Genomic DNA, 27,365 nt, shown 5'->3' on the forward strand with positions numbered 1-27,365 from the left:
CATCATAACACAATTCTTAATTTCTGCCACTTGTTCTTTTCATTCCCATGCTGTTTCCATGTCATTGTTTAGCCCCAGCCAGCAACTAAGCCCCACACATCCACTTGTTCACTTCCCTCTGGTGGAATAAGGGAGAGAATCAGAAGGGTAAAACTGAGAAAACTCATGGATTGAGATAAAGATAGTATAAGGTAAAGCAAAAGCCACACATGCAAGCAAAGCAGAGCAAGGAATTCATTTACCGCGTCCCATCAGCAGGCAGGTGCTCACCCATCTCCAGGAGAGCAGGGCTTCATCATGCGTAACGGTGACTTGGGAAGACAAACGCCATCACTCCGAACAACCCCCCCCTTCCTTCTCCTTCCCCAGTTTTATATGCTGAGCACGACATCATATGGTATGGAATATCCCTTTGGTCAGTTGGGGTCAGCTGTCCCAGCTGTGTCTCCTCCCAATTTCTTGTGCACCCCCAGCCCACTCACTGGTGGGGCGGCATAAGAATCAGAAAAGGCCTTAATTCTGTGTAAGCACTGCTCAGCAGTAAGAAAAACATCCCTGAATTATCAACATTGTTTCCAGCACAAATGCAAAACATAGCCCCATACCAGCTACTATGAAGAAAGATAAGTCTACCCCAGCCAAAACCAGCACATTCCAGAATAAAAAAATATTGATAGATTAATAGATTTACTACAACTTCTACTTTAAACCCCAGCACATAAATCACAGAAACCATTTTCTGTACTAAGGAACTAGATTAAGAAAAGGATGGAGGATCCAAATAAATCTAGGCCTCTTTCCTAGCATGAGTGAAACAACATTTTTTCCTTTGGTTTACCTCAGGCAGTTTAAAAGAAAATTAAACCAATGAACCATTCTAGAAAAAATGTTACTATGTATATTTCTCATCTTATTAGTTCTGTTACTGTACAATGTACAGACAAGCCTTACCCTGCTCTGCTACTTTCATAAGACACCACTTTATGGTTTTACTTTTTCCCCTGAAGTATGATGTATTTAGCAATAGTTGTTTGCCTGTACTCAACTAAATGTGGAATGAAACATAAACATGGTTTGAAAGCAATAAGTCAGTCAATATAGTAGAAGGTGAAGACTATGAGATGTCCCTCTGAGTTTTCTCTTAAAAAAAAAAAAAATTGTCAACAACTACGTACAAGAGAAAATCACCAATTTTTGTACACATCTATTGCACACCCAAGGAAATTAACTAAATATTCAATAAGAACTTGCATAGAGCACACAACACAGCTGTTGAGTACAACTTGGAAGTTCCATTTTTCTGTAGTATTTAGGTGCCTTTGGTATTCCACAGACAAATTGTGTAAGTGACAGACAAAATGAGGAGTTATCCAATAAGGACAAGCTGTAAATCAGGTGTGTCTTCCACAGAGGGATGTAGATTTACGTGGTTTTGGGTTCTGATTCAGAAATTTTACTGGGAGAAAAGGCAGCAGATGTTTATGCACACATAGAGAAGTGATTTATAATTGTCTTTCGGCAGCTGATTATATAGGAACTGCTTATCTTCACATGTAGTGCATCAAGTGTATCAACTGAGGTGTATGTTCTGTTAGAGAATTAAGCAAAGAGTATGCCAAGAACAGCAGCATTGACATTATATACAATTCTGTGCAGCGATATCTGCAAAAGAAGGGTCAAGATCAATTCCATTAACCAGAAAGCATCACTGAAATAGATTTTAACCCCTTGGATGTAATTACTCACAAAAATTTCCATTAGCACCACTCCATCCTTTTGATGAATTGAAAGCCATTAGCTACTCAAGTTTTGCAGAGACTGTAAAGTTATCCAAAGCATCTAAGGGTAGATACTTTGTGTTGGACTCAACTGAGACACCACATTCAGCCAAAACCAGTTTTAAATATTAAAAGAAACAAGAGGGTGAGGAAAACAAAACAAAACGTGCAACGGGGTGACATCTACTTACATTGTCATTTGGCCTCATATTTATTTGCAGATGCTCATATAAACTTACAACAGAGACCAAGCCATTTCAATTCTCCCTTTTACCCTTTTCCCAGAATCTTCCTGGAGGAAGAAAATTACAACTCCCCCATGTTACTGAGTCATAGTGTGCCTTTGTTTCCTGAGATGTGCATTGCCTACTTTGAAAGTATAGGTTTCAGCTTTGTTTACTAACAGATAAACAAGCTACAGCTACCAATTCATCTCCACAAACTGGCTTCTTGGATGCCTTGTGGAAAGCTATATCCTAAAAAGTGAAGAGATTTAGGAACAGGACTACAAAAAGCCAGACATGTACACCTAGTTCAATACTCTGTTTAAGAAATGTATAACAAAAATCACAACCCTCTAATGCCCAAAATCTTTAATGAACTGCTTTAAGTGTTTCAGGTCTGTTATGTCCAGAAAAGTGTGTTGAACAAAGAGCTATACCTGATGAAAATCTGACTCTAAATTTTCACTGAATTCTGCCAGGATGAAAAAATAATGAATTCTGCTGTGTATGTTGCTTGCAGGGTTTTTTAACCTCTCCTATAGAAATCAGAAATCATACCATTTCACATGGAACACAAGGTCCCTCCCCATATCCACATGCCTATCTAGTATTTGAAGATGTATACACCCTCTTGTGTGTAGTGTCTTTTTCTACTTTAACCAGTGAAACTTGAATTATATCATGAAAAGTGGAATATTTTATGCAGGAAACCATAACAATCAGCCTCATCTCAGCAAACTGTTTTTTCATAGTTAAATACTAGTAAATAGTAGAAGTAAAAGCAATTTCTCTCAAGCATAAATAGGAATTCCTTCCCTGTTCTTCTACATTGCCTCTCAAATTTTGCATTAGTGCACTAACCACTGAGCTGCTGGGCACAGAGCAGTATTTTTACAATATAATCAGAATTTTGTGTGAATGAAAAAACCTAGGCATTGGCTTCTAGGGAAAAAAAGGAGTGTCTAACTGTGTGTAAAAGGAGGCATTTAAAGATCAGGGGAAAAAAAGGATTTAAATATAGATGCTTTATTCAGGCATTTCTTAGGGATAGTTTAAGCATTTGAACCCCTTACCTATACAGGCATCTATATCCCTACATTGAACAACTTTACACCTATCTGAGAATGTAGATTCTGTCACAAAGACAAGATACTAAAAATTAATTAAATTAATCTTCAAAACTGAACATTGTTGCAGACATAGCCATTAGTTCTTCACTTCTTCATGGATGTGGAACACACACAACCTGTCTCATTGCAGTACCCGAGAGTACCAATGATATCAAAAGCTCTAAAAGTGGTCCATCAGGGCTGACATACACCAACTTGAATAGGAGGTTTATCGGCCTAATTGAGGAGCACAGCTATAGCTAAGCAAATCTGCAAAGTTTCATCTCAGTTTTGAAGATGTGAGGCAGCAAAATAAGTCAAATTTGCCACTGTATTATGAGAGAAATGACATATTTAGTCCTCATTAGTTTATGTTTTGAAGTATGCACTTATTATTTTATATGATGCTGTGAATAAGAGAAGTCTTATATAATGAGAATGTCAGCTATTTGAAGAAAGGTTGTCTCCTTTGAATTGGGCAATTAAGGATTGTCTGGTATTTCTGAGGAACATCAGCAAAACTACTTAGTGCAACCTAAATCTCAAAAGCATATGTTAACCCAAATATTTAGGTATTGGATGTGTGTTAACCTAAGTAAGAACCATCTTCTCTTTGTCAGTATAATGTACACTAATTCAATACATTTGAAAATTAATTTAAATGTCATTACTTTAATAACACAGTTGGGGGGGGAGGGGGGAGGGGGGGGGGGGGGCAGGAAAGGCTGTTAATAGTCCAATTTTGGTGAACTGCTTATAACCCTCTACTTTTACTAAATTCACCAGCAGTAAAATACTCCAACATGAGTCCTTCCCACGGACTGCAGTTCTTCATGAATTGCTCCAGCATGGGTCCCCTGCAGGGTCACAAGTCCTGCCAGAAAACCTGCTCCAGCATGGGCTCCTCTCTCCATGGGTCCACAGGTCCTGCCAGGAACCTGCTCCAGCGTGGTGGACTTCCCATGGTGTCACAGTCTCCTTTGGGCATCCAGCTGCTCTGGTGTGGGGTCCTCCACAGGCTGCGGGTGGATACCTACTTCATTGTTAACCTCCATGGGTGCAGGGGCACAGCCTGCCTCACCACGGGCAGCAGGGGAATCTCTGCTCCGGCACCTGGAGAACCTCCTTCCGCCCTTCCATCCTTCTTCACTGACCTTGGTGTCTACAGGGTTGTTGCTCTCACATATTCTCACTCCTCTCTCCCAGCTGCTGTTGCACAGCAACTTTTCCCCTTCTCAAATATGCTATTACAGAGGTGCTACCACCGTTGCTGATGGGCTTGGTCGTAGCCTGCAGCAGGTCCATCTTGGAGCTGTCTGGCTTTGTCTCTGTGAGACATAAGGGAAGATTCTAGTAGCTTCTCACAGAAGCCACCCCTGTAGCCCTCCCTGACACCAAAACTTTGCCATGCAAACCCAATACAGACAGGAATCTTGGCATTAATTCTGAATCTTAATTGTACACATGTCTAAAAAGTAATTCCAGATTACATTGCTGTAAGAGATGAACTCTGCCCAGTGTTTCATAAAAACAGTACTTCTGACACTGTTTACACTATGACATGTTCATAGCAACTAATTCTGATATCGTGACCAGTGTGTACACTGCTCTCATACCATACCTTGTATTTGCTTCTTTTTTCTGGCATAGTTAAAACTTAATTCTTAGTAACATTTTTTCCCCCTATGGAAAAGAACATCTAGCAAATCTGAAAATCCCCACAATAAACAGCAGCAATAATTCAAATAACATGTCTAACAGCATTCAGTTATGGCATAAATATTCAGTAGCAGTGATCCTGACCATTAGTAACAAATGGTTTTGTTAACTGTGTTGACTTTAAAATAACACTGGGAGAAAAGTACTGATAAAAAATTAAAAGAGTGGCCTATATATAATGTAATACTTTCGAGTTCCTCAGTTCTGAAGACTGAATAATGCAGCATGGTCAAAGATTTGTATATACCCAAAGTAGAATTATATTCTCTCATAACATCTTCTTTGTCATTTAATGTCTATCAGAACAGTATTCACAGGTCCTCTCTGGTAATTTAAAACTAGCATTTAGGATTTCACTTTCAGTGCTTTCGTGTACTCTGAACTGCCAGTTATCTTATTTCTCCTTTATCATGTTAATTTCAAGACAGAAGGCTTTTGCTCTTAGTAGCCAGTGTAATTTCACTGAATTCAAGTGCTTTTTTTAGAGGTACACAGGCATAATAGACCACAACTTAGTCTATGGCATATTAAGATTAAAAAGTGTGAAGTTATACCGAAGTCACAATAGTAGAGTGGCATTTCAGATGTGCCTCTATGTTAGTCTTACTTTCACTAATTTCAAATTATTACACATCCCAAATTAAAAGCTTTTGACCAACAAATGCCATATGACAATTTCCTCCTGACTTCCTGGAGGTTTCCTCTGCCCTTTTCATATGTTAGCCTCTTGGTTTGTGCATTGAGTCACAACGTCTCCTTCCCTATCTCTTCAACCTCTTCTCACAATTTCTCCTTTCTAAATGGTGGGGGGGTTTTTTACATTCTCAAATTTTAATCTTATATTCCCCACATCATCTTATTTTCATTATGTCATCAGTGTGACATGAGGCAAAAAATTATGTCACATTGTATTCTGTAGATTTTTCTTCTTTTCTGAATTTTCTCCTAGTCAGAAACCATTACTCAAACTGCTCTGCCTACTTATGTCAGCCATGCTAGCAAATGATTTAGACTATTTAGGTTAGGGTACAAGGGAAAAGGAGAAGTCTTTATATCATTGTATCAACACAATCAGTGTATTGTCTTCTAGTCATTAACTCACAGTGACTGAAGATTTGGACTGAGATGTTAAACTCCTGCATGGAAATCAAGTGCTCTGTATCTTAAGGTATGCTTGGATTGTATGATTTAAACTCAGATATAAATAGTTCAGAAATTATCCTCCTTGATCAAGTATACTTTTTTTCCTAGGAACAAGCAAGTCTCTGAGCCATAAAATTCCTGAGACCTGGCACCCTACACAACATACCACAAAGGGAAGTGAAGCTTCAAGTTGACTCACACACTAAAACATGTGTCTCAGGAGAGCAGTGGGGCTGCAGAGAAGCACTGTTTGAACTCAGCTGTTGTAAAAGTGTCTAGAACTAAAATCTATGCAAGAGCATCAAGCTGTTGAAAAAGAGGGGGGAAAGTCTGATAAAAAGACTGACTTCAACATGAACAGCTTATCAACTATGGAAAAAAGCAAGTCAAAAAAAATCGTCAATACAAAAGAACAAAAACATGTCAAAATAGAGGGGATGTATCAGAGCTCAGGACTTGTCTAGCTTACACTATCGAGAAGCTCTTCCTATACATACCTCACAGAGGGCCCTTCCTTACATAAATCGCACAACATATATAGTATACAGCACTAACTGCATTTACACATTGTAAATTTCTCCAAACATATAACAAGAAATGTGAATATAAAAATACTCATCAGAACAGAGGCCCTATCTGGAGAACAGCCCATTGTGCACTGGTTGGTCCAGTTCTCTGGATTGATCCTGAAATAGTTCCTTCCTTGATGACATAAAGCATAAAGCTATGCTAACTTGCTATGATCACATGCCTTTCTGTTTCTTCCTCAAATGCTGTGTACCTTTAGAACTAATGAAAAAGCAGTATCATAGCAAGTAAGCTACCCTCCTTTCAACTATATGCTGAAAAAGCTCTTTGGGAGACTTTTTCTCCTGTTTTTACTTACTTCAGAATCGGTCTCCGTTAAATCAAGTGATTTGCACAATGTCCCTGCTGAACAGTGCAGTCAGAACCATAAAAGAATCACATCTTCCTTAGTCCACCGTGGATTACAAACATCCAAAGCCTACAGTTCTAGTAGTTAACATTCATTCTTGAATACCATTTAAGCAAAATTGATGAGGTTTGAATATATTAAGGACAAACCTACTTATGTTAGAATTCTATCCCAGGAGTCTTACTAGGTTATAATCAAGCCATAAAAGGAAAAATGTTTACTTCAGAAATGAATTATATTCTATTCAAAATCTAAAAAATAAACAAACAAAAAACCAAACACTACCCAAAAACCTAACCTGTGAGAATTCAGAAAAGCAGTTTTTATGTGCCATTTTGCCTTCATTACTGAGCACAGACTTTAGTATTATTTTTTTCATCAAATCTAAGATCCAAATTTTGATTAAGAACACACATAAAAATACTGTAAAGAAATAAGATTGAAATTTTTCTCAGTGATAAATTGCTTATTTTAAAAAGTTATTACAGTTTTAGTATTGAATAGAAAATGCATAAGCTCCTGCAAAAAGATGGAACTTTGCTGATGCAGAGAATTTGTGATTACATTTCTTAAACATCATAGTCACTATTTTGCTATGTAAGACACTGTAAGAGCAAATATGTGAATGGTAAAGCTAGAGAAGATTGCTCTTGAATATAAGAGATGAACACAATTTTCACTCACTGAAATCCTGCTGTGAATGGGCATCTGTGCTACCACATGAATCCTGTGCTCACGGTTACCTTATGGTCTTTTCTCAGTGTTGATTACCAAAGAAATTGCTTTAGGTCAGAGCAGAATAAATATAACTTGCCTTCAGCAAGATGACCAAAGTGTAACAAATAAATAACCCTTTTTTTTCCATCATTGTTTCTCTTTTCATATATACTCTTGGAGCACATAGTACATGATACAAGACTGCTTAGGTCTCCTGCCAGGTCTTAACTGCACAGGAGTTTTAACAAAATTTTCACAGATGAGGCAACTCATTAAGTGTTTCCAAACTAAAGATACCCTAGGATCAAATGATAATGTGGTGAATGGAGTTCAATCCAGTTGACAGCTGGTCACAAGTGGTATTCCCCAAGGCTCAATACTGAGGCCAGTTCTGCTTAATATCTTTATCGATGATCTGGATGAGGGGATCCACTGTATCCTCACTAAGTTTGCAGATGACACCAAGCTGGGCAGGAGTGTTGATCTGCTTGAGGGTAGAAATGCTCTACAGAGGGATCTGGACAGGCTGGATCAATAGGTCAAGGCTCACTATATAAGATTCAACAAGTCTGAGTGCCGGGTCCTGCACTTGGGTCACAACAATCCCATGCAACACTACAGGTTTGGGGAAGAGTGGCTGGAAAGCTGCCTGGCAGAAAAAGACCTGGGGGCATTGGTCGACAGCTGACTGCATGAGTCAGCAGTGTGCCCAAGTGCTAAGAAGGCCAATAGCTTGTATCAGAAATACTGTGGCCAGCAGGACTAGGGAAGAGATCGTCTCCCTGTATTCGGCACTGGTGAGGCCGCATCTTGAATACTGTGTTCAGTTCTGGGCCCCTCACCACAAGACAGACATTGAGGTGCTGGAGCGTGTCCAAAGAAGAGCAGTGAAGCTGGTGAAGGGTCTAGAGCACAAGTCTTATAAGGAGCAGCTGAGGGAACTGAGGTTGTTTAGCCTGGACGAAAGGAGTCTGAGGGTAGACCTTATCGCTCTCTATAACTACCTGAAAGGAGGTTGTAGCGAGATGCATGCCAGTCTCTTCTCCCAAGTAACAAGTGATAGGATGAGAGGAAATGGCCTTAAGTTGCACCAGGGGAGCTTCTTGACAGTGTTAGGTTTACAGTTTGACTCAATGATCTTAAAGCTCTTTTCCAAACAAAATGGTTCTATGATTCTATAAGTGCACAGCTACTTGTCAATATTTGGTCCATTTCTTTCATCAAAATATGCAGATCTGAATGAGCTGGAAGAATTTTCATATTGTTACCCAATTCAATAAATTGTTTCAATCAAAAAAAAATTTAAAAATTACAAAACAAACAAAAAGATCAAGAAGTTGGAAACTATTCTGTTAGCATTTCCAAATGAATCATTTCAACTTTGCATGGCCTTTCATTATAGAATTGTTTCATTTTTGTTTTGTCTGAAAACATGGTCACCAGCTGAAGTGAGATAGCGTGTTCTGAACTGCACTAAGGGTAAATCAAGTCAACATAAACTTCAGCTGCCTTCTTAGAAAAAAAGTAATTTTAAGCAATTTTAGGCAGTAAGTGTAGTTTTTGTTTTAATATTTTGGAATTGCAGCCACTCACTTGAAACATTCAGGTCTTTAAGCAGTTTTGTTTGGTTGGTTTTTTAACTTTCAGGGCTCTGGCATCTCTCAGCTCATCAGTTCTCTTTTTGCATTGTAACTCTACTACACCCTGTATGTATACTCTTTTGTTGGATTAACCCTGGTAGCATTCTTAGCACCAAATCTCTCATCTACAGCGAGCTCTTTGAGTGCACCCTGGTATGCCTAATCATGAAATTTAGTTAGCACTTGGTCCTTAAATTATGCTATAGAGGACTACTCCTGGCACTTTAGATGACTCCCTGCACTAGAAATAATCTTTCAAGACTTACTCCACAAGAAAGTCCAGTATGGCTACCAACACCACTATCACTATCCATGCCCCACTGCCAGAAGAGCTTCATGTAGAGTAGAGCATGTCCCCACAAAAGCTTTGTAGCATTGTCAATTATGTGGTCTCTTCACTGGTAACTCTTCAAGGAAAGATATTTTCTGGCATTCAGAACATATCCTTCCCAAAACGCTCCACAGGATCACACTATACAAGAGGAAATTAGTTCAGCAATATCTTGCCTCTCACGCAAAACTGAAAGCTCTCTGAGAGGTGGAGCTACATGGCTGCACTCATAGACCCACCAAGATGACATTCACCTTTGCTTAGGTCCCAGGTCTGACTCTCTCAGCCAAAAACTGAGACTTCCATCTGGAAACCAGCAACCTGGCCAGAGTTTGTGGTGACCAAGTCCAGTCAACACTGCTTGCCACACCCATGCATATGTGCCATCTCTTTCTGCAGCCACGTGTTTGTGGTTACCCTTCGCCCTAGCCACGTGCCCCTGTACATGAAACACCAGCCAGAAGAGTTTGACCTAGTTGGTGCCCCTGTGCACCCTTCACGTGACTAACGCTCCCACAGGGCTGTGTAGCCCTGGCTGTGAGCACATGGAGGTGATTTGGATTGTCCCAGGACCATTCATCTGTGCCTTTGGGATGCATAAGGCAGGAGCCTGCAGTCCATGCCCATTACATCCCTATGTATTTACTGTCATCCCCCACCTCCCAGCTTGACTTATGCATGTCGGTCAGCCTATGCAAAGCCCATTTTTCAGGAAGATTTGGGAATGCAGTGCAAAATTTTCTTTCTGTGAGGGATTCCTTAGAGAGAAGTGTGTGAGCTGCAGGTGTTTTCTGCACACTCCCACCAGAGAAGAATTGGCTTCCCCTGAGAAGGTCAGTCCAGCTATCCACCGTCACTAAGACATGACAGTCACAGGCAGGCTCACATTGCTTGACAGTACATAATTTTTCAAGACTTCCTCAGGGACAGTCCCTGCAGCCTGGCAATCCTAAAATAGAGTACCCATTGCCTGCCAAATGTTACCCAGCTCCTCTGCAGAGATATCTGCAAGAGCTCATCTAACAGGTTTATCAGCCTGAGCCTGACATTTTGGAAAGAGCAGGAGGAAATCCTGAAAATTAATGTTGCCAGAAGTAAAAGCATGTATTGGCTTAGGAGCTATAATGAAACAACCTTTAGAGAAGGTCTACTGAGGACCTGCTGGGCACCTTCCTGGTTGTCTGGTGAGTCACATTCTGTTCTTCTTAGGATATCAGGAGTTAAAATATGAATCTATGGTTATGAGGGAGTGAACAGCAGAAAAGAGGTCCCCATAAGGGACTGTTACATTTATAAGCATTTGGCTTACTCTGAGCTTACTTTTGCCCCAAACATGGTCAACTCTCCCCCTCCTTTCTACTCTTCTAAGAGGATTCTAGACCATATTTCAGGACTAATGACCATGAGGGCCGTTCCAAAAAGCCTGTGAAATACCAAAGACTCATCATCACTCAGACACTCATTTTGTTTAGCAAAAAAAATTCCTGTCTGTACCTGGTTGGTCTGGTTCTCCCAAAGAAGTTCTGTTAGGAAGCAGACACTTCAGTAGTACATGTATTTTTGGACTGATAAGCTTCATGACCATGAGAGATTGGTTCAGCAGCATTTTCATGACATGGTAGCACCTTCCTTATCTCCAGATGCAGGTTATTACAGGCAACAGATTATACAAAGCTATATCTGCTTTATCCACACCTTTAACTGCAGATCGCTAGGTGCTCTGATATCAGTTTTTAACAGGGGAAGGTGTTCTACTTTGTAGTTTTAGATTAACAATATTGACAGCAGGTAACAACACACACCCCTTTTCTGCAGTTTTGGTATTTGACGGTGCCAAGGAAAAGATTAAAGGATGACTCAAATGGGTTTTTAATAAGCCAGATAGGAAGTGGCTCATCTCATACCCCTAAACTGAACTCCATTGTGAACTATTATATAATGTAGGTAATATCTGATGAAGATGCATTTGATGTGCACAGCATAGATTTATCTGTAAATACATAGTTCTAATAATGAAGAGAAAACAGCAGCCCAGAATGAATACAAGGTGGAGAGGGATGTTTGTTTTTCTAAGTGCAAATACCTCTACATTACTTCAGAAGCCATTTTTTCTTGAGTTGTCTACAAGAACTATTGTTCTTAAACTACTTAAACTATCTTCTATTCTTGATGTACGGAACAAAACTTTAATTCCTTAGTATCAGTATTCATGGTATATACAATTTTTTTTTTTTTTTTTAAGATATTTTGCAGCTCTGCATCACCTTCTTATCTCCCTGTTATGATAGTCTTCTGTAGCTCTTCAGGTATCTTTCATCAAAATCCTCTTTACTAAAATATTTGACTGCCTAGGGATAATAGTCTGTTTTACCACCTAGAAGATATCATGGTTGTCATACTAGGAATCACCTCTCATTTTGTCTTTGCAGGGCAGGTCTGTTTGCTTGCTTTGTATCAGATGGCCAGGTATATAACCTAGCTCTGTAGTCCTACCCATTCACTTTTGTCAAGTGGTCTGAGAACTTGCATCTCCAAGTACCCAATTTTTACCTCAGATGGTCTTTTCTGAAAAAGCATGCATTTGCAGCTGAAAACGATGATTTCATCCACTACAGGCTGTTTGCCAGGCACCTTTTGGCAATGGCAGTAAGTGGCTTATAGTCAGTTTCAGCTAACACTGACCTTCTGTAAATAATGAAATCAAACTATTTTTATTCTCAGAGACTAAGGCCAAAGACTTTTTTTCTCTATTTAATTTTCCTTTAGTGGCAGTGATGCATAAGCCACACATCTGCAGGACTGTCTTGTGAGAAAGGATCGTACCAATAAGTTCCTTACAGACATCTGTAACTACAGAGCTGATGGTCTCCTTTTAATATGACCTGCCAGCTCACTTTGCTGTACAAGATTTTTCAAGTATGCTATCTTCATTTCAGCTTAACATTTTCCTTAGTATGCGTTAATTTAACAGGTCCCACCTTTTCCACAGCTGCTCGGTGTCTTTAGTTATGCTTTTCTACCATCCTTTCATCATATTCAGACATCATCTGCACACTTTAGCACTTTCTTGGTAAGCCTTAGCGTGACTAGTGGTAGCCTGAGGGAAGTGTCTCCTAAAATGCACACTGAATGACTGTACGAATGGGAGCATTTATCTTCTGGTTTGTTTTTCTTTCTAAAGGAATCTGATGGAAACCTGAAGATATCTCGAAAATTTTAAAAAAGAAATAAAAAAAAAAGAAATCCAGAATCAGACTTCTCGTCTCATTGACAATAAAGCAACCTCCATTTATTGCACATTTATCTAATTCTTAAGTATGTATTAAAAAACAAAATATTGAAGATTTTCCTAGAGACACAAAAAATGCATCCTACATGATAGCTTTACTATACATTATTCCCAGAGCTATCCATGTTTTGGGGAGGTTTTTTTACTTCTTCTTGTTTGGTTGGTTGGCTTTTTTTTTAATCTCTGCATAAAGATGAAAAGAACTTTCTTAGGGGCATGGATCATAACTCAACTCAACTCAACTTTTTCAGATTCTGTGCTATATGCAATTAAGAACTACTTTGTCCACTGGGAGATATCCTCAAACAATTTCTCAATTGTTTTGTTTTTTTACTCTCCAGTAAGACCACACATTGATGCATTCTTAACTCATATTTTTAGTCCTGATACTATTACAAAATGAACATGTTATAAAATCCTTCAGGACCTGGGAGTCCAAAAGGTGTTCCTGGCTAAGACAGGTCATCAGATATCATTTTTTCATTTTACTACAAACTTCCAAACAGACTCAGGCAGCTAATGGGAAGATGTACCCTTTTATCCTTTTGAAGGAACATATTAGTGTTTTGGGCTTTCTGTGAGTAGTCTAGTACCCAATTTATAATGATTACACACCCCAGGGAATGTGACACATTGCTGTTTGCTGCACTTAGCCTGTAGCTCAAGCTAGATACATATTTCTTTGCAAAATCCCCACCATCAGATAGGGATCGTAGTTATAGGTTCTGGCATGATAAAAATGAAGGAAGGACACAGTTAATCCACTTACATTACAAGCAAATTTCAAAATTCTTTCTTCCTTTCTCCAAGTCCAGCATTCACATCTCTAGACACTTATTCAACCCTTACAGTCAGGGCAGGTCTGAAAGTATAAAACACCACGCAGGAGACCTAACCTCATTAACGTAGTTAATGTCATCTCAACTACTAGTATATGAAACACTTTTCATCAGCTTGTTCTGGCTAAGACAAAATGAACAAAAGACTTTCCTCCCTCAAAGGAACTCTATTACAGCTGTTGGCCCCCTCAGACTTTAGTAATAGTGTTTGGAGGTGGCCCTTGTTCACACCCTATGTTACTGATGGGCTAAGAAGCCTCCTCAGCTCCCTCAGTGGAGACACATCTGGATGCCATCAGCATATTGCAGGTACTGTTACTCAAATGTCTATGCTAGACCTCCTGACACTGCATATACCTGTTGCATAGGAGGAACAACTAACTTCCTTCTGTAAAAGTAACCTCCACAGTACCATTTAAGAGTTTTCCTCAAAATACGGCTTTTGTCTTACTCAAGAGCAGAACTTCACATAATTTCAAAAAGTTTTGCATAAAATCTTGTGTAACCTCAAGCTTCTATACAGAAATGCAAACAAATAATGTTTCAGTTTTACCTGTAAATATATGTGATTTCTAAGAAGTAACAGTAATCATATATTTTCAGAAAATCACTAATTCTAATGCAAAAGCAGATCTCCCTATAGACAGAATTTTCTCTCTAGCAGCCAGGCTAAATAAAATGGCCAGCCAGGCAGGAAAAGGGTCTCTCTCACTTCTATGCCATCAGCAGCGCTTGGCTTCTGCTTTAGCTAAAGGACAGGAGCAGCAGTAATAATCTCTCTCTGTGGAGGAGAGTGTAAAAGCCTAAGCTGTTGTTGGAAGAAAAGTAGCGAAAAATTTCTGCAAAAAGGATAAGTGTTTTAAGGGGGGAGAAAGCTTTTTTTTTTTTTCACATACCTGTTTTAGGAAGTTCAGGAAAGGAGTGAAGAATATTCTCAAGATGAGCCTGTCTTTCTGGATCTTCGGGGATAAAACAGAACTGATCCAATCTCTGTTCAGACATGAAACAATCTCTCCCTGCAGTCTTCCCTTTGCATACACACATACAACCTTCTTCCTTCCCCTGTTAGTCAGCGACAAGAAATTGAGAAATAGGTAAGTGTGTGTTGTGATGACAGGCATCTCTGCTTGGGAAACTGCAGGTCTTGGATACTCTTTCTCCTCCATGTTGCAAACCAGTTTGTAGGATATAGCTGTAAACCAAGCTCTTGAAGCTGATTATGAAGCAGGATATGCAGAATTTTCGTTTTTAAAGCAAGTTGACCAATAAAGGGTGCTACTGCTGGAACAGTTCTGTCAGTTTTTGACACACTAAGAACTTTTCTAAATGCATCTGGAATGGTGTTTGGAGAAGTAGCTTTCAACATGCACTTATGAAAGCATACACACACAGACATGTATTTATACACACATGTATGATCATGTACTTATCCATGCTCTCTTTCTATAATATAGACAGAGGAGCCTATCTGTTTCTTCATACCTGCAGACAATGAGTCTTATGTGGTGCTGATCCAGATGTATCTGTAGATTTTTGAAAATGCCAAAGTACCCTGTCAGATTTCCTCACTGACAATGAAACTTCAATATCAGCCAAGGTTAAGACAGTTAGTTTCAAATATATATGAATATATTGCAACCACACTTCATTTGTCATTAAATAAAAAGAATGTATGTTTATATCTATCTTTCTAGATATCTATTCCATACAGATATGCACACACCATCTACACAGCAGTCAGAACTAAAAACCACATTGATTATGTTAGTCGATAACCTCTTCCTGGCAATGGTAAAAGACAACCTGATCATTCTACTTCCTCTGTTTCTGGATATCTGTGTTAATAACCGTAAGACATTTCTGAGATATCTCTGGACCCTAGAGGGAAAGAGCATTGACAGGAACCTGGGAAGTCATCTCTCTGTCTTGCTGAGAGTATCTGAGTAACCATGGTGCGCCAACACTCATCTACCAAAATGTCATTTTCATGAGAAACCACTGTTCTTCAATGTAGTGTATGTCAGTTGGACAAGCTGCTATATTTCAGCATGTTAACGATATTGTCTTTATTCTGTGCTGCATAGCTAAAATGGAATAATAATATTTTGCTCCCCTGGTTTATTTTAGAGTACAAATTCTCAGTGGGGTACGATAAACCAAAAATTAGATGGCTTTCAGTGCCTGAGCTTAAATAATAAAAGCCAGGTTAGATATGCAGTGTAGATTTATCAGTAAATTAGATAGTATTTGCCACAAAAGGACTGTGTGAGTAAAATCACTACCTCATTAGAGTTGGTCCTAAAGCTATAAGTGTTCTCCAGATGCTCTTATTGAATATTCTAGACAAACAAACAAAAAATCTAGTTGTGCTTTGTCTCCTTTTATTTAGTTTTTTAAAAGACAGTCACAGAGCTTGAAACTCACATTTCCAACAAAAAAAACCCAAAAATAAATTCAGCAACAAACCCTATCATATATGGTCAAGACCTTTCCTGCACATTCCATATTAAAATAGCCTTGGGATTTAAATGTGTTATCCTATGCTGATTAAAGTCAACATCTTTAAACTGCAAATGAAAAAACCCATGGTGCAATTACTACTCTAAGATGAAGAACAAGCAAAACAAAGAAAAAAAAATCTCAAAACATTTTGAAGGAAAAATTAACATTAGAATGACAATAGCCAACCAAGATCAGTTTTCCATCTGCCAAACACTGTTTCACAATGAAATAAAACCTGCTGAGTTCATCAAAGTGGAAAGTGCTTTACTGCTACATCAGGCTCCAGATCCCTGTGAATCTCATCACAAGAAAAATGAAGAAGTATGTAATGAATTAGCTGGGAAAGGGATAACTGGTTGTCATTTCTGTTACTTCTTATAGCATCTTAATCTGAATAAAGTATCACAGAACCCTAGCTGGGCCTAAGATTAGAAGGAAATGTCTATAATGCATAGTTTAGAAAGTCAGACTCAGCTGTTAACAGCTAAGATAATTGCATACCAAGGAAAAAGATGAGGAAGAAGAAATATGTAGTAGTAGCGCATAGTCAAGCAGCATGATTGCAGTGTTAGTCTCCACAGAGGATAAACTGATTTGTTACAACTTTAAAACTGGTTTATATACATGCTGGCTCTTTTATTAGGATAGACTGTAAAGTTTGTTATTTTTCCATTCTCACTAGCATTACAGAGACCCTTGTTTACAAGAGGCTCTGCTGTTTTCACCCTTTGCAAAGGGCGGGGACAAAGCTCTCTTTCAGTAAAGTGTCAGGGGTGGAAAAAAGAGTATTAATTGCAAGTAAAACAAATATTGCTGTTAATACTATTGCAGGAAGTTGTATAGTCCCATCTAGTGGTCAAAAATTACTTCACTGCGTAGAAGAAACAAATACAGCACCTAAGCAATAGTCCCATCAGATCTGTAAATGTTATTATCTGTTTAAGCATTATACCAGCATTCTCATGCTAGTATAAGTTCCAGACCCACTATATTTTGTTATACAATATCCTAAGGCAGAGCCATATAGAGTGAATGCTCCCTGTCCACAGCTAATTCCTGTGAAAACAGATACAATTGCATCTCAAAACTGGATTCATCTAAAGAAAGAAGCTATCATTGATTTTATTTTGTAGCTGACTCTGCTCCTTGAAAATATTTTCTTATAGTAAATATCACTCTCTAATGGTATTCTGCAAAGTGGCAACTGACGGTAGCATCATAAACAGCACTTCACAGATATTGTGGATTATATTACTATTGACACAGTCTTAAAATGAAGCAGAATTCCATTTTTCCTGCAATTGCAACATCTCTCTTACAGTCTCCAAAAGAGCATTTCAAGGAAGTCGGAGTTCTGCTGCTAGAAAGATGTATGCTTTTATTGCCAGCATGCGCATGCAGTATTTACAAATATTTAAAAATCTCTGGAATTTGTTGAAAATTTTCTGGAAATTGTTTTGATAAATGTCAGAAATACCCTTCCTTAGTAAGCTATTAAGGAAATTAATTTCTACAGCATTCACAGTTTACACTGTAACAGGCCGCCATTTTGGAAACAACTGGTTGTAATACAGCTAGGTTTCTGGTAATGGCCTAAATCAAGGGCTAATGTGTAAATTGCACCATCTCGAAAGGGAATGTGAGCGGCAACAAAAGTCTGAGGCAGTTATTTCACTATTTAGGAAAAGTATAGGAAAAAGTTTGGTAATTGTTTACGTAAGTAATGAAATGCGTATCATGGGCTGGGTGAGAGTAATATCTTTTTCTCACAGAGTTGCTACAACCACTGTGATTGCTATCATCACTGCTGCTAAGGAAAAGGGCCACACATCCACTGCAATGAGACCTGAAAGCAGCCTGAAGAGACTAGAGCAGCAAGGGATTATAAAGTGCTCTTACATATGAAAGTGCACTAGATACCAAAATGTCCTGTTATCACTTTGCAAAGCAAAGGTTACATTGACTTACCCCCTCAGCAACTCTGCCCACTGCACAGAGAGCATGGCCAAGGCTCAGTGCATTTTTTCAGCATACACCTGGTCACCCACTCTGAAAAATGAGATCTCATTTACTTTTACAGTCCTGCAAATCCATGTATTGTCCCCAAAATATTCTTGTCATTCATTGTGTTGTGTGTGTACATTGTCCAAGTAAAAAATTCTGCAATTTTTTTTTTTAAAAGGCTTACAAGGAATTTCATTGCAAGTACACCTGATCCCTTTACAACATGCAATACCTGTTCAATGCCAAACCACTGCATTATTATGTTGGCTGGATGAGTTACACCCAGTCAGCAAGAGATCACTTCCCAAGCCTGGGATATGAGGCTGAAATATATGGGAAACACAAATGTATTTCAAAACTCGCATGATTTATTTAACTTTTTCTGACATTTCAGAGCAAGCTTGACTGAAATTTTACTCAGTTGTATTCAGAATACAAGAGTAAGTTTTCAAAATGAAAGCAATCTACCTGGGAAAAAAAATATTTGGGTGCATCAAGAAATCCAGATACCTGTGAAAACCTATGTATCTCAGTTACAGACAAACAGTAGGAGGAATGTTGCAATGCACATTGCAGGATGTTAAAAGCTGACATATGTGGTAAGAAAAAGTCCTGACCTCCTCCTCTATGGTTCTGGACTGCATTAGGGTACTCTCTCTATGTTCACGGGAACAGGGTTGATCACCTATGTTAAGATTTTTTTGCTTAGATTTTGAAGATTGCATGTTTTTCGCTCATTTGCAAATAAATGTATTCTGTTAAGCAGTAATTCTGAAACTGAATGCCTTTCCATTCCATTTTGATTGTATCTTTCCAATTTAATGACCATTTGAGGTGGCATGAGGTTCCACATCTTTCTGGTTTTTTTTTTTCCCAAAAGAAGATCTTACTAGTGAAATATGAAATGGCAAAAATTGCTCCTTTCTGGTAGCTTTGGATCCACAAATATAGTCTTTTCTACCTTCACCACCTTTCCTATAGTTTTTAAAATGGCAGTACTGAAGAAATCTAGTAAAAAATTCATCAGCTAAACTAACTTAACTCATCATTAGCCAATGTTACTCCACTGGTGACATCTATTTACACAGATCCATGATAAAAATCCAGTGTTTTTACAAGCTTGCTATGCTAGTTTTACCTACTAGAAATTCAAATCCTCCTCTGTACTAGCATGCAAGTAGTTTTAGTAGCACTCCTCACCAACACGCTCTAATCCCATATATCAAGGCCACTAGCAATAACATTCAATAAAATTATTCTCAAGTTCAGGCCTCCAGAATTCCTACTAGTAACTGCCTTTCAGAATGCTCCTTCCCTTTTCAATGTTACCTGTTTCACCTTCCTCTTAGCTAGTCCATTATCCATACCACAATTTTGCTATATCTTCTCATGTTGAAATGTCTTTGAGACACTAAATCAAATTCTTTTCTGAACTCCAGATAAATTAGCTCTATCGCATTTTTCTTGTCTATAAAATCAATTGTTACCAAGGAAAGACACCATGTCGTTGCGATATGCATTCCCCTCATAAATCTGTATGGTCTTTTTGCCATTTTTCATTTAACTCTACATCTTTAGTTAATCCATCTTCAAAATGTCTCTCAAAGTCTTCTTACAGTTGAACTGTTGTGGCCAATAGTTGTCCACATCACTTTTCTCCTGCTCTCTTCAACAAGACTTTCTTATTCATATAACTCCCTCTCTTATTGCAACTCCCTGACTGGTATTTAGATGACCTGGCAGACTGTGTCCAAAACCCATAAAACTGAAAAACACGCCAGCTTCTTAATCCATTAAAATAGCGCAGAGATCTTATGGAGGAACAGGTGGAATAAAAGAGAAAAAAAAAGACCTTCTCATAGCACAATACTGACAATGTGCACAGTGTTATACAAATTCTAGTTGAAGATACCTGTTAAAATAGAAAAGGTTTTTTGAGCTTTTGTGGAATTCCAAATAAACACTGCTCTTGAAAAGTTATGGTAATTGTGCAGTAGACTTTAATGGCTCCTTCCCAGATGCTACACTGTACCTGTACAGTAAATCTATCCTTTGGTAGTTTTTAACGAAGGATTTTTGACCTAAACAACAATGTATAGATGTAAACAACAATGTAAATCACAGTACAAGAACATTGTATGTTGAACATACAATGAACAAGGCCCCCTTCTGAAATAGTTGGGTTCCAGGAAGATTTGGTTTATTAAGCTGAAAATGAGCATTCAATAGAAAACCAGTCGCTACTCATACCTTATCTTCAGGAAAATGCCCCTATTCAAAAGCAATGCATAGGTTTAAGAAAGTGGGTCTTAAAGGTATACTTAAGACACAGGTGCCAAAGAGCTCTCCTAATTAGAAATAGACTTAAATGTAAGTTGCAGTTAATAGGCAATAACTCATTATTGTATCACTTACCAGACTTAGGATATAGTTTCTCTTGTTCAGTTTCACTGTTTACATAGTTAAATATTTTCTAACAAATCTGCCTCACTGAAAGCAAAACCCAATGCTGTATAAAAATTTGAGATAAAACAAGAAATCTATTCATTCTCAAGGTTTAATCATTCTATTTAGCTCAATTATAACTGAAATCGTTAACATAATTAGAATTAAAGAACACACCATGATTAAAGGAATAAAAAATTACCTGCTTATTAAAGTTCTTTGAAATTTTATACACACACACAAAATTGAAAGGTTCCCTAGCCTCAGTGTGAATTTGACTGTCATGTAATGAGCAGAAAATGTCTGCATAAGTCACTAGAGAGAAAAACAGAAAACAGAAAATATAGGCACAAAAGAATCAACTATATAAATTTCAGTGCTATCTGTTGCCAGGCTAAATAAAAATGGAATTAGGATCAGTTTGCAAGCAAGATGAGTTCTTCAGGCATCACAACAGCCTAAACTACAAGATTTTACCAGCCAGAGACCGAAGTCTTGATTTTGGCATAGGCATAGTTAAAAAAAAAAAAAAAAAAAAGATAGAATTGCAAAGAGAATTACAAATATCTCTGACACTAAAATATTTCATGAGGTGGGAGCTGGGAGGGAAGGATGCAGAGTTACTTAATATTTTAACTTTTCATTAGCTTTTCTTCCTCTGAACATCACCTCTAATAACTATATCTTGAATGGGACACTGAGAATAAAGGAAGGACTTCCTCTCTGAGTAGCCCTGGGACAGGCATTGCTGCGTGAAGTGGGCAGAAGGCAAAATAGCAGTTTTTCTTCTTAGGTCACTAGCTTGGAGGCCACATGGGCCATTTAAAAGACTGACATCAGCAGCAGAGCTCTTTGGCATCAGGAACTCAAGAAGGTTATCTTTCTCTAATTGCTCCCTAAGCATCACCAGAAGGAAGATAGCTTTTCATTACTTCCACTGTCGCTCTGCGGTTAAATGCCAGAGCTAAGACCTTTACTTGTCATTGCATTCCCATTTCATCCTATCATTCTTTAACATCCATCCCTTCTGATCTGGTCTTTCTCTCACTTTCCTTTTTATAGATGTGAAACATTTGGGTTGGGAGAGATTCCTGTAACCAATATGTATTTCAGAATATATTAGGTGGGCATGGGTCACCATAGAATTACTAGGTCTTACATTCATTTATTTTTTTTTTTAGAACACCTATGAGACTTGATACTTACCTGAAGGTTCATGTTCTTTACAGACACACTTTTATGTTATATGTTAACCATATTGTTCATTTAGAAAGCAGAAAATACCTACATTTCCAGTCTACTACAAAAAGATTAAGTATCTCTTAAGAGCTCAGATATCGAAAGGAAAACACAAAATACTAGCATGTTGTTTTCTTTAAAAACTGAGAATGTAAGAGGCTTTATTTAATCTTCAGCACCTTGAACACTGCAGTCTCTGTTTTGAATTGTCTTGCATATAACTTCCTAAAAAAGTAAAGAAAATAATTGTCCTCATAAATGTCTCTTTATTAGGGTATTTTCAGTGTAGATCCCACTGCAGTTTACAAAGATTTGAATGTATGAATGAGCTTATGTGCATAGGTAGTCTTGCTGCCCACACATTTTCAGGATCAAGCTTTTTATCCTAAAGCAACAGCTTGAGAAAACAGATTCCTAAAAACATGAATATATTTTCACTTCATTTATTTACACTATAAACATTGAGTAAGCTTTATGAATACAAGAAATTTGTCTGTCCAAACAGGAGTTGGAAGCCTCCTCTCTTTTCCTATAATTGCTGCAGATACTCTAAGGATTACTTAAGACTGTGGGGCTTGGGAATTTTGTTTTTAGCAAAGTCATCTTCACCAAACATTAGAAAGTGGGGGTTTATGTAATCTAAACAGATTATAATTCATAACTAGTTATAAGTAATGTTTGTCACATTTGCTGTTTGTATGTGGCAGTCACAAGGACCAGATGAATAGCAACTGTCTGGTGAAACAGTGCTGTTATTTTATCTATTCTCTCTAAATTCTATCTCCCTCCTTCTCTTACCATACGGTTTCATTTTTAATTCTTTTCACCTTTGTATTTGGTCAGCGATGATCTCAGTAAGTCTTTGGAATCACCCACTTATTCCAGCTGCCCTTTAAAGTCACAAAAGTATACTTCTGTCACATAAATTAGTAACTATATAGCAGAATTTATTGTTGCAGACATCCTCGGCTTCCAGAAGGTCAGTAGAATTAAAAATAATGATAATTAACATGAATATTTTTATGAAAAAAAGGTAAAGCTTTATAAAACAAAAGCATTTGGAGGGAATATTAATCTTCATGCCTCAGGGCATAAACAAACCTCTAAGTGATGGGTTGCAGGAAGAAACTTTTTCCTCAGGGCAGATTTTATAATTGCTTACCACATGTCTTCTTCCAGTTTTCTTTAAAACATGTTATAGCACTGAGAGTCACTGCTAAAAACAGAACACTAGAGTTGATGGAGTACTGGATTGTTTTTGCATGGTATTTCTTATATTTCTCCTACGTCACTCTAACACTGCTTTCATTTAGAGTTACTGGGTCCCAGATTTTACTAAACAGATCCTAAGATGACCCTTTTCTCAGCCAGCTTTTTTTCCATTTTATATTTTGTTGTATGGTTTATGCAGAGTAAGTTAACTTCAGCTAACTCATTTGCAGTACTGACAGCCTCAGTTATGTCTTTCACCTTATAGCCTCATTCATAAATTCTGTTTCACAGCTACTAAGTTCTGATGTGTTTTGTCTGACAGTCTGTCCTTTCTGGTTTGGTGTCTATCTCTCTTGTGGCTTTTCAAGACTTCCTGCAAGCTTTTCTTCCTTCTGAAAAGAATAGTTGGCATACTAGCACTACTTTACAAAAAAAAACAACCAAATAAACAAAAAAAACCAAAAAAAAAATCGAAAAACAAAAAACCCCAGAATTTGTTTGCTAGAACAGAGTTTGGTAGAGGATCCTGGTTTTGTTTCTAGGAGCTGTATTTTCATCATACTGTTACTTTTACAGCGAAAAACTGTTTTAATCCATACCAAATTGATAAAGTCGATTAACACTCAAATCACCAATTTTAAATTTGTGAGCCAATTAAACCAAAAACTACAAGGAAACACAGCTTCTCAAGAGTTCTGTGCCAAGTGTTGTGTGATCTGAAGGGAGAAAAAATAGGACAGTGGAGCCAAAACAAATCAAATATACTTACAGACTGAACTGGATGGTCTGGTTCTGATATCCAGAAGGCCTTTTATTCTTATGAACTGATATTGTGGTATACAAAATTGAATTTGTCTGTAGAAAATAAAACAGGGAACAATGTAAATTGACCCACATAAAAATAAATGAAATAGCTTTTTGTTTACTGATATTAATTTTATATGCAGTTTTTTCATCCAGGGCATTTGCTTTAGGATACTATTTCAACTAATGACTTTCAGTATTTGTGATAAGTATGGTCCAGTCAGAAGATGGCAAAACATAATGTGTTATGATAAACATACCTTTTTTCTTTCCACTGCTTTTTAATCTGCCAGTGATTCCTGAGTATCAGTCAGATCTTTACTGGGTTTCTTAGGGTTCTGTATGCGGTTCAAGTCTGGACATTGTTCTGTAGGTTTACTTACCTTGGTTATGAGGTTTCCTATAAACATTAGACATACAGAGTTTATCACAGAAGTGTACTTTATTCTGTCTATGATTTAGTGCAACTAAATGTGCATAAAACTAAACAAAAATGATGATGTTTACTGCATTTCTGTGATTGTATTCAGTTTGGTAGGTGCTGTGAATAGTAAAACCCCCATACGTACAAGAACAAGTGTGAAAAGGCCAGACTGAAGATACCAGTAATAAAGTAGTTTAAAGATAAATTGAGTGAGAATGTTGGACTTACATTTTGAAAATTAATCCACCGTTCATCTCTAGCATTCATGTTTCTATTCCTTTTATTTAAAGTAATAGGAAATTATGATTAAACTTTAAAGGTCTTGGATCAGAGACTCAGGAAGGATAAGTATTCCTCTAGTTCAGAAACAGACAAATATTCTTTCTGCTTAACTAAAACATGGTACAAAAAACTGCTTTTTTGGTGCAGCAGTTTAAAAATAAATACACATCAGATCATTTCAGGATTTATTTTTTTAATCTTTCCCTGAAATTTTTGTTTAGTTTCTGACTTGTGGGCAAAGCAATGGGAAAGAAGGCTAAGACTCATAAAGTTGCTGGAAGTAGAAGAGCTGTCGCAGGACCTCAAGAGTTCGCCAGTTCATGCAGAGGGAAAGTATCTGAGTTCAGGCTTCCCCAAATACAGGGCACTCAGAGGAAGATGATGTTCTCAGTCTCTTCTTATGACATTATACCAATAATTAAAATATCCCTAGAATCCTTATCTCTTAATGAATGTCCTCATCATGAAATTAGACATGAGCCTCAATCACATTTCTGTACTGTGAATAGCGTAGGGCAGCCTCAGTGCATGCTTCCACCTTTCTCAAGCTCACTCAGTTCCAGCCAGAAACTCTGATGAATATTGTTAGTGCAGAGCTGGGACCCACCTACCCAACAGTGCTGAGCTCATACCTCTCAGCAGCAATTACAGTGCAAGCTCAGCTCAGCATTGAGCTTGTTCATGGGACTTCCTCTCAGCTCAGAGCAGAAAGAGAGCAGAAGACTGTAAAAATAACCTGTCTTGCTTCTCTTTTCCATGTAAACCTTTATAGAAAATAGAACAGGTTTGTCCTCAAAATCTGTTCTAAATCTTTTTGTTTGTTTTTCTCCACCCACAACCCCTCTGTGAGTCGAGATCTTCTTTGACACATGTGCATATGACAATTATTTGAAACCTGCCTCCTATGAGGGTAATGGTGCTTGTCCCAGTCCTCTCAGACTCTTCCCACTTACACTTTTCCACTCACTTTCTTTCTGAGCTTTCTTTCTCTTCCATCAAATTCTGATTCAACTTAATCTCACCCCTGTCAACCATACTGTGAAATTTGAGGAGAAATTTCATGTTTTTAGAATTGAATCCCAAGAGGCAGAAGGAAATAAACCTTCCCTAGTAATTCTTTTATTCATCTACTTTAATTGTTATATATAATTCAATAATGCAAAATTAATTGTTTCATAAGTTAAATATAATTCTTCTAATGACTCCTTTTACTGAATGTATCAACATTTCTGTTGTAACTCTGCCTTCTGAGTCAATAGTCTGAATCCTTAGAAATTTACTATATGTTGCTTTCCTATAGTTCACAGCTAGGGAAATTTAATTTTGTCCAGACTCAAAGTAAATGTTTGACTAAATGCAATTAGTAATTAGTTTACTGATACCTGAACAAACCTAGGACAGGATTTAATTACATTTACAGAAATTTAATCTAATGGATCAGGTTGATTTTTTTTCAAGTATTTAATGGACCTTGCCAGGATCAGTATAAGAAAATCACCCAAAATAGTAAAAAAATTTCTTCCACACTCCTCTTTGAAGAAGCAACCTGTATAGCTAATCAATAGCTCTATAATGTTTGTACAATAATATGGAGGAAACCTTTCTTCTTTTTTTTTTTTCCTAGAATATCATCAAGACTGGGTGCTGTGTAACAATGATGATGTGCTTGTGGAAAATAGCTGTATAACGGACATATCAAGGCAGGATTTGCCACCTTGACTTTCTAATTTAGTGTTCTGCCTCCAACAGTGTCCAGTACTGAACGTAGCAAGTTACAAGAATTATTATAGCAGATAAGCGTGTGATAACTTATTCATAGAATATTTTTTTGAATATATTTGACTTACTGTTCTGAATTACAGGGAATTATTTCCAGTCTATCTACCAAGTATAACTATGCTTAACCTTACCACACAAACACATGTATTTAGTCTCTTCTCCCGGAGTAAGATTGTAATTTTACTAATATCACATGGCAATTAATTCATAATTCTACTATTTTACTGAGAAAACAGATTGTTCCTGGAGCTACATATAAAGAGAAGGATATTTAGTACCTGTGCAATTGACTGAATATGTTCCCAAATTTATATCATCTGTAGCATTCACTGTTAACAAACCATGGCCATCCCATGCTCTTATACTGGTCTCACATCGCTGCCTTTTTTTGAACCTTTTTGATGTTTCTAGTAATTTTCATTCTGCCTTAGAGGTGTGCCTCTTTATATCAGTTTCTCAGGCTACAATCTTTAAAGTATAGTATTTTGGCTCAAGTCACTTTTTGAACTCCAGCATGAAGTACTTTTTTAATGTTAGAATTTCATTTTATCTGTCTGCTCTGATCTCATGACCTCATTTAAGTAGGAAAAAAGCCTCAGTCCTGTATAATTCAAACTTTTCAATCCAACAAATTCCTGGGATTTGAAAATAAAGATCAATAAATTTGCACACTCAAAGATAATGGATAAGTAACAGATAAATTATGTTCATAGACAGTAGCGAACCTGGGGAGTAAGAGAGGTAAAATGTAGTCTTAGCAAAAGAAAACTTTAATCCAACATACTTAATCTAACATGATAGATTTCTCTTTGGATTTATTGTTATAACATATGTAGTTAGACAAACCAATCTTTAATTTGAAAAGTATTTCCCTCATCAGATTTTTTTAGGTTTACATATAACACTTTCATAATAATCCTTTATTATGATAAATGAAAATTCAAGACT

At 37.5% G+C, this 27,365-nt stretch overlaps 1 long non-coding RNA gene across 1 annotated transcript in view; it reads right to left on the minus strand.

Annotated features, from left to right (window-relative positions):
* LOC141922275 (uncharacterized) overlaps positions 1-23,948 on the minus strand; it is a 30,739-nt gene extending 6,791 nt beyond the window's left edge. Inside the window, exons 1-2 of the long non-coding RNA XR_012622937.1 lie at positions 23,898-23,948; positions 14,623-14,788 (exon numbers count right to left, since the gene is read on the minus strand). This is a non-coding gene — a long non-coding RNA (uncharacterized LOC141922275). The remainder of the gene's footprint in view (positions 1-14,622; positions 14,789-23,897) is intronic.
* Positions 23,949-27,365: the final 3,417 nt, after the last annotated feature.

This window comes from Strix aluco, chromosome 4, assembly GCF_031877795.1.
Source record: "Strix aluco isolate bStrAlu1 chromosome 4, bStrAlu1.hap1, whole genome shotgun sequence".
NCBI classification, from domain to species: Eukaryota; Metazoa; Chordata; class Aves; order Strigiformes; family Strigidae; genus Strix; species Strix aluco.